The sequence below is a fragment of the Passer domesticus genome, chromosome 6 (genome assembly GCF_036417665.1).
Source record: "Passer domesticus isolate bPasDom1 chromosome 6, bPasDom1.hap1, whole genome shotgun sequence".
NCBI classification, from domain to species: domain Eukaryota; kingdom Metazoa; phylum Chordata; class Aves; order Passeriformes; family Passeridae; genus Passer; species Passer domesticus.
In genome coordinates, this window is record NC_087479.1 from 56,257,588 (window position 1) to 56,273,146 (window position 15,559).

The window sequence follows — 15,559 nt, forward strand, 5'->3', positions numbered from 1 at the left end:
CAGCCATTTGGGGTTTCATCCCAGAATGCTGTCCACAATGGAGCCTATAAAAGAGATATCTACAAGGCAAAGCACCAGCACTTTTAGAAGCAGTGCTTGTCTTCAGACCTTATGCAGAGAGCTTGAAAAAAATTGTGAAGAAAACTGTGATTAGGCACCAAGAAAAGTCTCAGAAATAATTGAAGATGAAAAACTCTTATAAATGATGAAATGAATGTTTATCAGTCTGGAAAGAATGGTAGTGTGGAAGATGGTCTGAGGAATCAAAGGAAAGGTTTTAGAGTGGAGGAACCATGACTAGATTTTTCTTGGCTGCAATTAAAAATGTACAGGAGCACCTGGTCACCCCATAATAGTTCAGCTGAGATTTTAAAAAGTCATAACATTGTTAACCTTGCTCATTCCCAACCGGAAATCTGAATAACTCTAGGCAGCTGCACTAACTCAGGTTTTAAATCACAACTGAGCTGCAGCTCTGGGTGGTTAAATGAACAGCTAAAAGACTTTCAGCAATGTATTTGTGTCTGAAATCTGACTGGTGAGACCCCACAAACTCATGAAGGTTTGCTAAACAACTCACCACCTCTTTTGCTCGTGTACCTTTGGAGTCTGCAGGGACAGTGACCACACAGGTTTGAGGCAACACCAAATCATGGAAGAAACTGTGACATGAAACGTGAATCCTCAGGAGCAGCAAAATGTAAATTACTTTCAAAATTAAGCTTGGTCATTGTATGGACAGGTATGTGGGGTGTGATGGTCTGGATTAGCTGGGCTCAAGCCATTGATCAGGGAGGAAGCCCTCCCAAGATAAATTAATATCATGTGACGAACTCGGTGCTTCATGGCATGCTGTTTGTTAAGTTGTTAAAAAAATCATATCATACAGGGATAACCTCATTATTGTGTTAAGTTGAAGCACACAATACAGGCACCAAGGAATATCTTCTGTTCTGAAATATTCATAAGTTTTTTTGTTTTCTTTTTCTACTGACACAAACAGTCAAAAAGCAGCCTGGAGGAAATGTCCTTCGCTTTTGGAAAATGAGTTGGTAATTTATTCACATAAGGCCATGTAGTCATTTTGAATTAGCACATTGTGGAATCTACTAATAAAAAGAAGTCAGTTTACATTTTAAACAACCTTTAATATTTGTAAAAGTAAATATCCCTTAATTTCTCAGCAATTTAGATGTAATGGGAATTGTCAGAAATTTTAATTTCTCCCCGTTTAGCTCACTCACAATGGCTGTCAAACAGTCAAGTGATATGACGTAAAGTACTGCTAATCGTTTCAGCACAAGACAGTACTTCAAAGGTAAGGCAAAGGATGTGCAGACACTAATGAAATTTTATTATCAGAACATAGAATTAGAATTGTGACAAGAGACAATGGTTGCAGTGACATGCAGCTAGAATGCTAAGCTTCTGAAATCTCCAGGCTGAGTCTCGCAGACAAAAATAGCTAAAGCTACAGACTTCTTAATAGTCTTAAATGGAAATGGAATGGGCTCCATTAATCAGATGAACAAACCGTAGGAGATTACAGAAAGGGCTCATTCTGTGTTTTCAGGCTATTCACCCTCATGGCCACTGTGTCCTGTTTGTGATGGTGTGGTTTGAAGCCCAGGTGTTGCTTCTCTGAAAGTATTGTTTTTGTAATTCAGAGGAAAACATGGGAAGCTCTTAAGGCTGCATGGTGTGATGGTTTTTGTAAGAACCTGCTTTGGCAGAGCCTCCCTAAACAGAGTCTTTTTTCACATGATTGAGCCAGTTCTGTCTGTGAAACAGGGCTGAATATTTCCAGATATGTGAGAATAAGGAGTTTGCTTCAGAGCAGATCACTGGTGTCCCCCAACTTCTCCAAGGCAAAACAATAAATTTAAATGACCTATGGGCTATTTTGGTGTTCACTAAGAATATCTACTTTACAGTAATCTGTGAGACTCTCTCAGGTGTTGAAGAAGTCACAGGTTTGATGCTAGTGGGTTCACTTAAATCGAGTCCTAAAGCATCTGTAAAGAAACTGTCATTGTCCTTTCCTTCTCATTCTCTAATTCCCTGAACTGTGCTGTGTCCTGTTGCCTTGTGAACTTTGGCAGCTGCAAGGGTAAATAAAAATGCCCCCTGAAATTTATGATGTTTGCTTCCTTTTGTATGTGAGTTAAACTTGGGTAAGAGGGATCAAAGCCTGGGAAGTTCTCTCTCCTTTGTGGGGGACCTGTACACTGATATTAGGAACTCAGTCTCTGAATTTCAGATTAGTCCTGTTTACAATTCCATCAGAGATAAAAAAGTATTTGAGAAGGGTTGGAAACCGTAGATACCCATGGTTATATTCTGTAAGTGTGTTTTGGGCCCTTTTAGTGCATGCCAGTTTCCTTGGAGTTCTGTGCAAGTGTAAGGGCTTTATGAAAACTCAAACCCAGCATGGATGTGACAGTAAGGACTCTGCTGCAACTTGCACAGCACACAACCCAGCAGGAAGTCTGCAGTGTCAGGCACTGTCTTTCCTTCCTCCACCTGCAGAGCAGCTATTGGCACTGGGGAGGACACAGGAGTGTTTTGAGTGTAGAGCTGAGAGTGGAAAATTGTCAGTAAACCCCTCTAGTTGCACTGGTGTCATTGTAGTACGATGTCTAGCTTCATTTTAAATGAAAGTGGAAGGTGTATTATTCTGTTTAGGAGATAGTCTCCCTTCTTGCCAAGAGTGTAGGATTTTCCTCTACATAAGGAAAAGGTCACAAAAATAATGGAATTTATTAGCCCTGCCATAGTATTCCATGACACGGGCAGTAACAAATAAATAAACAGGCAGTGCCACAGTGTATATCTCTAAGCTGTTGGTTTGGCCTCGCAGGAAATTCCGGGTTTTGGGTCCTGGTCAAAACTGCTTGTACCTGGTGCTTTCTGCTCAGAGCTGCTGCATTTCTGTTCCAGGGACTGGGGCTATATCCCACTTTCCCTTTCCCTCTTCTATTCCTAGGGTAGCTGCATTTTATTTTTCCCATTTTCTTTTAAAATCTTCCAGTTTTTCTCTCTCTCTGATTTTCTATCTGTGTAGTTTTTATTCTTGCGAAGACCATCTCCAGAGTCCGAAAATAGATAATTCACGTTCCCTTGTGCTATTCCCTGTGCCACACTGCCACTCTCCTGCCAGTGTGGAGTGTAAACATGTAGGGGATTCAAGCTATGCTAGTACAGATGCTTGCCAAGGGCAAACTGTAACCCAGAGTGCTTGATCATTAGCTGAAAGCAAACTGCACATCGTACATGCACATATGCTGTCTGTTTACAGTTTTGATTCCATTGCTAAGTTATGCAAGTCTACCAGTCAGGGAGTAAAACCAACGCCACATATGTTTGGTGACTGACCAAAAACGTGATTTGTCTTCACAATAAAAGAAAAGGGTAGGGGGAGAAGAGTCCAAAGCTTGTATTCCACTTGGTAATGCAATTTGGAATGGAGGTGACAAGTGGTTTGAAAATATTTTGGTTGTTGTGTTCATAGCAAAAGCAGAGCAAATTCTGAATGGGCAACACTCAGCTGTGTTGCTGCAGGGAGAGCAAACATTGCCACATGGCTCGTGCCTACCCTGAATATCTGCACCAAACTGCTCCACAGAATTTTTTCTGCTGAGGAGCAGCTCCCACTCAGTTTCAGAGTGTCACAATTAGCTCATGTGCAGCAGAATGCTTTGGAATATTGGGCAGGAAAGGAATCCTTATGACTTGTTTGTTCAGGAAAGTTCTCTCCTCTCCTGGCTTTAACCTGGAGCTGAAGGTTCTGGGCCACAGTGATGTGATCCCTCAGCTCCAGCTGCTGGGGCAGCAGCTCTCCCCTCACTAACGAGGGTGTTGAAGATTAATGAATTGCAGACTCTAATGTGCTTGCGGGGTCACAAAGATGTTTAAAATGATTGGGTCTGTAGTGGTGCCTGTTGTATCCACTGCCAGCTCCTCTGGTACCTTAAAGCCCCCATCAGTGGTGGCAGGGAAACTTTCTGGGAGTGTAGAGGCTCACCACAAGGGGAAAGGAGAGTGTGACTGCCTGGTAGAAAGCTTCTTCTCTTCCCCTGGTTCTTGAACAATAAACTTCCCTTCATCTGCAAAACCTCTTCCATGTGAAATTCACATGTATCTTGGAAGGGTTGTTAATTAAACAAAAGGGGATGCAAGGAAAGTTCAGATTAAAATTATGTTCTTACTGGGAGCAAGAAATTGTTGTCCTGGCAACAACAAACATGTGTTTTCTCTCATTTATTTCAATCTTTTTTTCCCCTCATATTTTTTCCCTTTTCCCTCTTTTTTCCTTTGTCTCTTTTTTCTTTCCCCCCTTCCTTTTTCTTTATTTTCCCCCCTCTCTCTTTCTTCTCTCTCTTTTTTGTCTTTTTTCTTTTATTGGGAGAGGGGACCTTGCCTTGTATTTGCAGTACCCTGCAAGAGGACTTTAAGGTTTTAGCTGCTCCTGTGAGTTATAATGGTCAGGGTTAGTCCTTTAAGCAGAATTTCATGCAGCACTCTGCAGGGGAGGTCTTGATGCTGATTTTTTTTTTTTTTTTCTCATGGGACTCTGATTGATATAAAAGTGGCCTTGCAGAACCAAGTTCATTCTTGGATGAGAAGGTCTGCCTTAGACCTTCAAATTTTAGTTAAAATGCACTTACTTTATGGAGACAAGAGTTCTTGGGAATAAAAAGCTTTATATGCTTTTTAGAGGGAAATTCTCTGGAACTGGCTTATGTTCAAATTAAGGAGGGTTGTGGCAGATGAATAGAAAACTGCAGAGCTTATCTTAGTGCACTGGTGCTAGAATTGTGTGTTGGATTGGGATAAACTATTAATTATTAATCCAAACATTTCCTAACAGAGTTGAAAAGGTACAGACAATATTTTGGTAAGGGGAAAAACGTGGAAATTGTCATAAACCTCCTCTCTTCACCTTTAGTGCAACCTCTTGGTTTTTAATTACTCCTGTAAAGTAGAGCAATCACAGCATCCTCCTGTGACATTTTCAAGTTTTCTGTCTGCTCCACTTACGAGAAACAAATGGGTCTGCTCAGCTCCATCTAGATTGAGTTTTTCATGAAGTCATTACTTCTGTCACAGGGACTATTTTCAAATTGAAAAATCTGAAACAATAAATGATGGTGAAGCAGTTAATAACTGTTAAGAAATCACATTTGGAAAATTGCATTTAAGCAATAACCTTTCTCCCTGTAATTAAATGACAGAAAGGTCCTGGTTTTAATTAAGTCAGCAATTTATAGTTATGAAGCTATACTTCACTATGCAGATTAGAAGATGATAGGTCACAGAACACCCTGAGTGCATTTTTAGCAGAGCTGATCTGGTAATTACTCCACTGTTCAGTGGTGACCACAGTGAACCGTATCTCTAGATTAAACAATTTTCTTTTCCCTGCTCCATGATGTATAACCAGGATGAGTAAATGTACCACTAGGACTGCATGGAACATCTTTAAATTAAAATGGATTTTAAATGAGGGGGCATGAGCGAAGGAAGTAATGTTTGAAGAACAGCGGTAAAAATGAATGGGCCACTAGGCAAGTCTTGCAAGCAGAGAATATATCATTGTTTTACAGGGCTTTCTATCTTGTGCCTGAATGTTTGCTGCAGATTTATGAGGAAGTAAAATGCTAATGTTAGTGTATTTATAAACATATGATGGGGGTTTCATCTATAATTTATTCCCAAGCCCTGCATTATGCAGCCTATGAAAGAAAATGAAATGCTGTGTTGGACAGCGAAAGGGTTCATTAATACAGCTTTCACATTTTATTTAACTAACCCCTAGCTCATATTACACATTGATTATTACATTGTGAGCTGGTTTTGAACGCTTATTGTGTTCTGTTCCTCAGGCCTTTTGCTAGCTACTTCAGGAAGATTTCAGCAGCATTCCCCTGCCTTATTTCAAGTAGCACTAAGTATATTCATTTGGCCTTCAGGCATATCAGCACTGTATGTATATTTATGGATTTTTTTTTTTCCCCTTAAAGATCTGGGGGAAAAGAGGTGGAGTACAGGGTTATTAGCAAAATGTGTTATTTTAGTCAGATGCTCACAAATAACCTGCATTTGGATCGTACTACAGAATCAGTTCAAATCAAATGTAACCAGTGTAAGCTTTGCTGAACCAGAGTTTGTAAATAAGGAATATTCAAATAGCACTTTGGTTCACAGTTCTACTTCCTTTTACTCGTAAACAAACTAATTCATTGACCAGAATAACTTCTTTAATGGCCAAATTAGCCATCAGTGTAAATTGCCAGCACTGTGTGGAAGTCTCTTAAGATTTGCCAGTACAGTCTGAAATTTACTTCCCAAGCTCAATTTTCCCATGCATTACAACTGAGTGCTTGTTGAGGGGGAGGGGTGGCGTGTGTGGAAAGGGAGGAAAAGCCAGTTACAAGATGATATTTATGAAAGTGGACATCAGTAACTATTGACATTAAGTGAAGACAGCAGATGATGGTTTTCAAGTTTACTGATACAAATACTCGCTTGCAATTCCTCTTACCCTGTTTGCTGGGTGATTGTTTTATTTTTATTCCCAGGTTTTTTTAAAAACCTTATTCTGATTTTCTCTGGCTTTAACAAAAGGGGCTTCAGCCAGCAATAGGCAGTGGCAGGATTATGTCAAGGTTGAATTTTTGTAAAGAGGGCAAGGAAAAGAAAGGCAAAAAAGAATGTCTTAAGCACAGTTACCTTCTTCCAGGTTTTGAGTGGGATTTCTTTGGTGTGGTGGGGGAGTGGTGGGTTTTTTTCCGTACAGTCATAATTTTATATTTCCTGGGAGTATCAAGGAACAATATACAGCGCTGAATGCCAGGTTTCTAAAATATGCAGTTGTTTAACTAAATGAGAAATTGTTTGAATAATAATAAGCCTGAAAGTCTCATAGAATCAGATATCTAAGGAAGTTTCTTCTTTTAAAAGAAGGTAAATCTCCCCTATGGAGATTCTGGAATGCTGAAAGAATATGAAAAAGAATGGGAAAATTTATTTGCTTTTCGTTTCTCCTGTCCTTTTTTTCTGTTGATGGAATTGACATTTAATTGATGACAGATTTGTAGTTTCCCCACACACACATGCACACACTCCACCATGTTTATCCTGGAAATAAACAAGCTTAGCACCTCCTTTGTACACCTACCTGTATACAGCTTTATTCTGAGGCATCCATATGTTTATAATGAAGTTTAGAGATGGTTTGGTTTAAATGTGGCAGCAGAGCAAGGGGACAGCTCTGTGGCTGCTCAGTGAACAATGGGAATTTGGCCCACTGCTGATCCAGCACACGGAATGAATTTTGTGCACTCTACACAGTCCTGGGGAAGCTGGGCAAACAAAATAAGCAGCAGTTATTTAGCAGAGGCATGCCTTGGCTTCCATGACCTTGACATATTTTCACAGCGCTCAGTTGTGAGCTCTTACCAGAAGCCCCCAGTTTATCAGGGTAAGAACATCTTTCCTTTAAGAGCTGGCTTGTCTTACTTCCCTTTCCATCCTTGTCTCTTTCTTTTTTGTTCAATATTTTTATGGTACCTCTTTTCTTTTTTTGTCCTTGTCTCTACTGCTCTTTTCAGTGTATCAGGGTGAAGATATTTCAGAAAGCTGCCATCTAGAAGCAATCCAGTGCTGCAGACTGAAATTTAGATATTTTTAAAGATTTTCTTTAGCAATGTGTGACTTTTGGAGTTAAAAGGGTAGAGATGCAGAGCTGCAGAGCCCTAATCCCTGAAGAAGTAGCACAAATAATGCTTTCTGCATAACACTGGGGACAGAGTCAGAATAACCCAAAATCCACATCCATCCAAGCTCTGGGGTCTACAGTCTGTTAGAGCTCTGTGAAACTTGAAGCACAGAGATGAACATCTGCTCTTTTCTAGCAATTGCTGTCTGACACACCAGCTTCTTGTTCTCAACAGAAATTGAGAATCAACTTCTTGATTCTTATAACTTCTCATCAGCTCACTGGAAGCTGTTAAAGGCAAATGGAAATATGTGAGATTTTAACTGACTTCCACAGAAATGTGAAGTTGTTTCTCAACTCCTGTGCTAAGACAATTATCTAAACCAGGATTTGTTTTATTGCTTCTGAAGAACATGAATTTACCATTTTGCTTTCTTCTGAAACAGCTGGAATTACTTACTCTTGGAGATGTGGATTTCCTGTCACTCCTTGCAGAGTCTAAGGAAGTTCATGGCAATATTCCCTGTAGACAAGGCCTTTAAAATGGCTGTCATGAGGCATGGAGAGGTAAAGTAAATTGATGACAGAAGAATTATATGTGGGACTTACCCTTCAGTGATTATGTACACCTGCCTTATTAGGACATCCAGGGCAAGTCTCCCTTCCAGCCATCCCATTCTGCCAACGTTACATCCAGAAAAGAGACACACAATTAAGGTGGGCAGGAAAACCTTTGAATTATGGAGAGGTGCATCCTTCCTGATGTGTTTGACAGCAGAAATCAGATAAGGAAAGCTGAGGAATTCTTATACTTCTCAGGGGAAGAAGTGGATTTGAATCAATGTGACAAAAGATCTTCAAGTGGTGCTAGCATGCTTTGGAAAAAAAGCAGTGAAATCCTTTTCCCTTCACTTTTACTAGGGAGTTCTTGAAGAACACATTTTCAAGTTGACTTTAGGCATGGTAGCTTTGCAGAGAAGCTTGCTGGAAAATGCTGGAGTACTTTTACCACTCCATGAATCAGAATATTATCTTCTCTCTCAGCACTCTACCTACAGGCAAGGGTGGTGATAGTTACACTGACTTTCCAGCAATCTCTGCTGCTGCTCAGTTTCTGATCTGAAATTCTGCATCTAATGTTGAAACAATTACACTGATCAGTTTTAATTAGTCCATTGGCTCACTGTGGTGTTAAGGAGAAGCAGAGTGCAGGGATTAGCATGATGGGTATAAGCATTTACCCATTTCCCTCCTTTGGCCAGCCTGTCTTTAATGACATGAGGTTACATGTTTACTATTTCATTTAGGCATTCTCTGAACAGAGAGAGACATCATTCTCTCTCTCAGGGTTTTTTTCCTGTAGAAGCACAGAGAGAAGAAAGAGAAAACAATTCTTATCTCTACTTGCTGCTCCTGTTTTTTGCACACGTGGAATGTCTTAAGAAGATTGTTTACCTGAAGTGATTTGTCAATTGGATTCTGATGAGGATTGTTTTGTTTCCTTGGCCAATAGGAAAAAGCTGCGTCCTGGCTGTCTGGAGACAGGCAGGAGTTTTCTTTAGTATTCTTTGTAGTATAGCATGTATCTTTAATATAGTATAATGTAATATAGTTTAATAAAGCAATTGTTCAGCCTTCTAGATCAGTGGAGTCAGATGCCAACCATTCCCAAGCGTCAGGCACCCTAATTTTACTATAGTTAGGAAAGCCCTTGTGGGAGGAGCAGAACAAAAAGCTGTCCCAAAGTGCAGAAATATTGAAGATGAAAGTTGAAGTGCCCATGATTGCTCACAAGGAACAGAGTCCTGATCTGGGATGGGGAATGAAAGCTGTTATTAGCAAATAAAATTTCCCTGGGTGTGTCATGGGCTCATAAGAACTCATCTCCATATTTAAAGGCTGTTGGGAGCTCTGAAGCCTTACAGCATTTTATTTCCAGGATTTCAATGTCACCACCATGGATGTTTTGTTACTGTCAGTGTTAACAAATGTTGGGATTTGAAAGTAAAACGTGAAACATTTAGAGTCTAGGTAAACTAGATTATGCAATGTGGTGAGGTTCTGCCTGAAACATAAAGCTCAATTTAAAAAGCAGGGGTTCAATCAACTCTCTTCAGGAGATCAGTCAGGACACGGACTTTTAGAACTCTACAGTCTGGGTCAGTTTGGGGAATAAATTAGAATAACTTTGCAGAAACTTCAGCAGATGCTGAGGATCACACTGGAAAGGCACACTGGTGCACTCCATTCTGTCCTGTAGTGCACCTAGAGCTGTCAGTCTGGACTGCTGAGTTTGTACAGCAAAGTACTGGATTTCTTCCCTCTAAATTTTAATGGGGAAAACATGCGGTTTGTTAAGCTGAACCTTCCCAAAATTTTCATTTTTTCTTCTGTCAAAGAGAGCAGGTTTTCCTTGTGGCTATGAAAGTATTCAGCCTCCTCACAGGAGGATCCTCAGATTCCTATTTTTTGGTCTCTGCTTATAAGCTGGAGAGTTGTCAGACATTATTAAAATATTGTGTGTTTTGCTGAGCAGCCTGACAGTGCCACCAATAGATCCCTTAAATTCTCTCAAATTTTTGAAATCTCTTGGAGTATTTTGCTGAATTTTCTACTATTGCACTCGAAGAAAAAGTGATCAAAGAAGTTGTGACACAACGCACTTCTCTTGTGTACTGTTGAAAATTGCCAAAACAGGTCACTTATACCTCAAAATCCATCTTTTCTTAACTGTATTAATTTGAATAAACAGGAGGTAGCAGTATCATCCTGATATTATAGTAAGATAATATGTAAAATTTCAGAAACAGTCCAGTAATGAGAAATTATTGCTCCTTGTTCACCCAGAGGGGTCTCTGCCAACCTTGTTCCAAGGGCAGTCTGTAGTGTCATGTTGTGTAAGTGGTCTCTGTTACACTCTGCTCCCTGTATGAGCTGCAGACTTCACAGCAGGGTACTTTATCTTTGATTGCATCACTCGTGTCTGGCAAGAGCAGGACATCTCAAATGCTGTTTTTACACTTGGCAACACCCAGTTGGGAACTGCAGATTATGTTTGCTATGTCTCCCCTCAGGTGTGGTACTGGAGTGCAGTTGTCTTTTTGCAGAGTCCCACCCTTAGCAGTTTTTCCTGGCTTGGGGTGGAATTTGTATCCTTTTTTATCTGGCCAGAAATATAATCTAAAATGGCAGCATGTATTGTCAGCTGAGCTTTTTTAAGTTTTCTGGCTGTACTGTGACTGTATAAAGAACCTGTTTAAAGCATTTCTTCTGTGAAATGCCCAACATGGGTGAAGGCTGAGTGTTAAATACATTAAATAAGGGATGATACTCACCTTTGTTTGTCCCAGCACCTTGCTATGTCTCCCCATCAGCTCACAGGGACCTGGTGAAGGTCACAATCTGTGCCCGAGTCTCCTATTGAAAAGCAAACACAGCAGCACACTGGGAGCATAGCACTGGTTAGCATTGGGATGTTAAAGGGGTTTTAAGTGTTAAAGGCAGGGTGCCATGGCAGTAGCTAGGGAAGGGACTTGGGGGCAGTATTTCTGTATGGCATCTTCAGGAATGGCTTGCCTCAAGTCTACAGGGTGAAAAATGTTCTCTGCCTCGTTGCTGGCAGCAATTTGCAGCCATTTCTGGTACAAATGGACACAGCTCTGTTCTATTTATGGAAGGTTCCTGTAATGTGCTCAGGCCTCCCACTGACTTCAGTGAAGCTGTTCCCACTTACAAGGCTGGTGAACCTGGCCCGTGAACTCTGCCAGTCACTCATCAGGTCTGAGACACAAAGCCAGCCTGAGAGCTGACAATGTTTATGTAATTCTGCCTGAAGATTTCTGTCTTGGGGTGAACACAGCAAGGAAGAGAATTTTTGCATGCTCAGACCAAAAATCAAGTGGTTAATTTTTCCATGGAAGATTTGTCCATTAACTTTAATGAAGCTTTTTTTTTTCTAGGCTTACCAGTCTGGAGAGAGCTATTAAACAAAAGGGAGAGAGTTTGCTTGCCAGGCATTTTCTCTTCTCCCTCTGTTCTGTTTCTTTATAGCCGGAGAAACACTTTCAGCCATATATCTTTAGAGCAAAGCTAACACTTAGTGACCAGTTAAGTAAATCCCACTTGTTAAATTCTTGTGGCTACATTATGCTGGGAGCCTTACTCTAAGGGCCCTGTTCTGTCACTGCTTGTTTTTTTCCACTTCAAATGAAGTGACTTGGATGGGATACACAGATTGGTGATGCAGGAGAAATCTTCTGCAACTGGAAGGTGGCACGATGTGGCACTAGAACTATTATTTGCCTTCTCTGTGGAAGGTATGATAGCTGGCCTAGAACAGACTAGACAGAGTTAAAGAATAAAGCAGGGATTCATTCCAAGGATCTCCTCCATGGATGCACCTTGGGCAGCACCAGAGCCCAGCCAGGGCTGCACCCAAGATGAACCCAAATGGTCCCAAAATGCACGAGCGCTGCCGGGGTCTCTCCCTGGGCTCAGCTCTGCTCCGTGTGCACATTGCAGTTCAGTGTCCAGTTCCAGCTGCAGCCCCTGCAGTCCCATCCTGCTTGTTTTTCTCTCTGCAGCCCACGGGGTTTGTGCTCCTGGGCTGAGATTGGGATCATTTGTCCTTGGTGCCCAGCTGGAGCAGGAATTGTTTTGTCTCCCTGCTCTGTGCACAGAGCTCACCATCCCACAATATGAAGCTCAGGAAATACACATTAAAGAAGCACAGAATCTGAAAAATATAAAAGCTGAAACCTCAGGCATTCATGTAAGCCAATAAACTTGTTTGATTTCCTGGACCTCAGGCTAACAGGGCAAAGCCTGGATGCAAGCCAGGCTGTAGATGGGCTTCTTTACTTCTGACTCTTACTCCTGAATTAGGAGTCAAAGGATTTGTGTGGGATTTGCTATCTTGGGTCCCTTCAGTGTGTCCTTGGACAAGTGGAATTAGAAATCTAAATGGCCTTTGGAAGTGACACCTTGAGAAGGCTGAGCTAGAACATAGGCTGGACAGAGCTAAAGAATAAAGCAGGGATTTATTAAAAGGATTTCCACAATGGATCTGCATTAATCACACTAAAGCAGCACAGAAATCTGAAAAATATAAAAGCTATAACTTGAGGCATCCAAAGCATTGCCTCACTCTGTAAGACCTGCAGTGCCCCCTTCCCTTCACCGTGGTGGAGAAAAATGTGCTGGAAACCCTGTCACGTTCACATTTGGAATTCCAGAGCTTCCTTGGGACAACACCTGTGCCTGCCAGTGTCTTTCTCCCAGACCAAAGAGACAAATGACTCCTCCGAGCATTTGCCTGCCTTCTCCACAGGGAGTGTGTCCCTCCTGTAGCCCCTGCACTTACCAGCCCCTGCCTGCCTTCACAAACACCCAGGTCCCACATTTATCTTTCCCTCCTTGGTGGGACTGGGGCCCGTGGACTCCCCATGTGCTCCGGATTAAGGTGAGCACCTTACCTCTACGGGTATTATCTCTCTTATAGTCCTGCAAAAAAAATCTCCACAGTGTCTTGGTGTACCAGATCTCTCATTTCAGTCACAAAATACTGTTCAGAAGTCATAGCTCAGGAGTTCTGGCCTAATTTCTCTTACAAATTGCTTGTACGGATTTCTCTCGCTAGAAAATTAATTGACCATACAATAAACTATTTTCCCTTGAGCAGGGACTATTCTGTTTCCTATGACGTTACAGTAAGCTGTCTTTAGGCCAAATATTTAAAGGTATTTAGGTGCTTAAAGATGCAGGTAATGTGAATTTTCCAAAATACCTAGCTGCCTAATACACAGTGATTTCAGTGGGAGTTGCCATCAAAGAGCTTCTAAAAATCCCACTGTGCACCCATCTGCTCCTTTAAGCACCTGAATTCCTTTAAAAAACAGGTCCTTCCCTCCATCAGTGGAGACAAATTTTATTTTTCCTAATGTAGGCGGATCTTCTTAATACATTTTCTCAGATATTGCCTGCCACCTTTAGCTTATTTTCATTGTTTTGATTATGATGTCAAATCTAGTTGATGATCATGTTTATGCAGTTCCAAGCAGAGTGTGGGCACACAGCATCTATCCTTTATGACACCAACTTGGCACAGCAGCTCGTGTTAATAAATCAGGGCTAAGAGGTTTGTAGGCAGGCAAACTGTCAGGAAGTTACTGCAACTTTTGCAGTGGATTAAATGATCTGTGTTTTGCTCTAACTTTTTAAACCCTCTTTGAGGACCGGTGTTCTGTTTCTCATTAGTGGGTCTTTGATCCAGTGAAAATATCAGTCCCTTGAGTTAATATTTCATCTGACTGTAGGGCCATGTAATTTGCTGCGACACGAAGTCAATAGGTCTCTGCTGGCTTACCCCAGCAGGACTTGTATGTGGAGGCAAAAAATTCTCTTCAAAACAAGAATAATGTGGGGCTAATCAAGAATTTATTTCTCTGGTTAACCAAAGGAAAAAAGCGGAGTGTGAACATCCGTCCATCTAGGCACAAAAGGGGCTTGAGGGAAAGAAAACATTTCACTTTGTATCAATTCACATTCTCAATTTAATACATAAACAGGAATGTCAGGATCTGTACATCTTGCAGAGCTGCAGAAATAGCAGTGGATTGATCTATCATTATTTACTGGCTGGGCCATCCTGTTTATGTGCTTTCTGTTATAATGTACTTGGAAACCTCAGAGGGTCCTTCTGCATTAACCTCCACCTTTTGTCCTCATCTCTCCCTCTGGCCACCCCGTGCTACATTCGGAAATTTTCATTTCCTTGCACAAGGTGCTATGGAATGAAAATAAGCATTTGTCTGTGGAGAGTTTGCTGAGTCTGGAATATTCAGTGTGGCTTAAGCTAATTTAAAAACAAGTGACTAAAATTGTGCTTTTACTTTTTAAGGCTTTTCCAGCAATATTTCATTCTGTGGTCTCCAAAGGAGTGAAGCATTTATGAATATGCATTAATCCTCACTGGGAATTGATCCAGAGCTTGTTTTAAGCATATGCTTAAGTGGTTTGTTGAACTGGGGCCATGGCTGCCCAGACCCATCTCTGGATGAGATTTAATTGAGCAATGAGAACATTTGAATTCATTTACTTGTACTTGTGGGATTTGAAATGGATCAATTTATTTTTAAATAGTTATTGATGAGATTTACAAGGATTTGTGCACATCTGATATTCGGATTCACTGTGAGAGAAAAGGTCTAATCCTTGCTATGACTCTGCAAAAAAAAAAATCTCTTTAGTGCAATATGTGCCTGATACCATGTCTAAAGAACAAGCAAATATTTTGTCATATTTTCACTGGGCTGAAAATAGATCTTTGTTGTGTGGGTTTTGCTTCTTTCTTGGTTTTGGCTTGAGATTTTAAATTTTTTTTTTACTGTGTGGCTTCCATTTCTGTCCTGGCTGTGTGAGGAGGAAGAGCCCTGTTGCAGGGAGCCTCGTGCTCTGGTTGATGTGTCACTGACCCACTGCAGCTCATTCATGAGTTTTCAGCTGTGACAGGCTGAATGCCCAGAGTGGTCACTGATTAGACTGCCACTCCTAATATTCTCATCCCTGCCGTTATCAAGCAGGAAAACAGTGACAAGCAAATCTAAGCAGCGTGGGAAATGCAGAGTCTGAGAAAACAGGGACTTGGGTGTGGCATTCACATTCTCTGGAAAAATCCCTTCACCCAGGATTTTTCTCCTGGGAAGCTGAGAAGCCTCAGAGAAAAAGGAAAACAATTAGTATCTCATGTGCTTCTCCTGTGTTTTGCTCACACGTGGAATGTGTTTGGAGATTGTTTCATTGGATTCTGCTGTGAGTTGTTTTCACTCTTTGGCCAACTGG

At 41.1% G+C, this 15,559-nt stretch overlaps 2 long non-coding RNA genes across 11 annotated transcripts in view; one reads left to right on the plus strand and one right to left on the minus strand.

The window, feature by feature from the left end:
* The window catches only part of LOC135303815 (uncharacterized), a 90,421-nt gene that overhangs the window by 10,202 nt on the left and 64,660 nt on the right, over window positions 1-15,559 (plus strand). The gene's annotated exons all lie outside the window — the stretch shown is intronic.
* Window positions 4,959-13,741, minus strand: LOC135302185 (uncharacterized). Of its 2 annotated transcripts, none has more exons than XR_010363878.1 (3): window positions 13,195-13,741; window positions 11,056-11,137; window positions 4,959-5,132 (listed from the first exon to the last, which is right to left on the minus strand). It is a non-coding gene; the product is annotated as an uncharacterized LOC135302185 (long non-coding RNA). The 2 variants fall into 2 exon arrangements; XR_010363877.1 differs by lacking the exon at window positions 4,959-5,132 and adding an exon at window positions 8,333-8,398.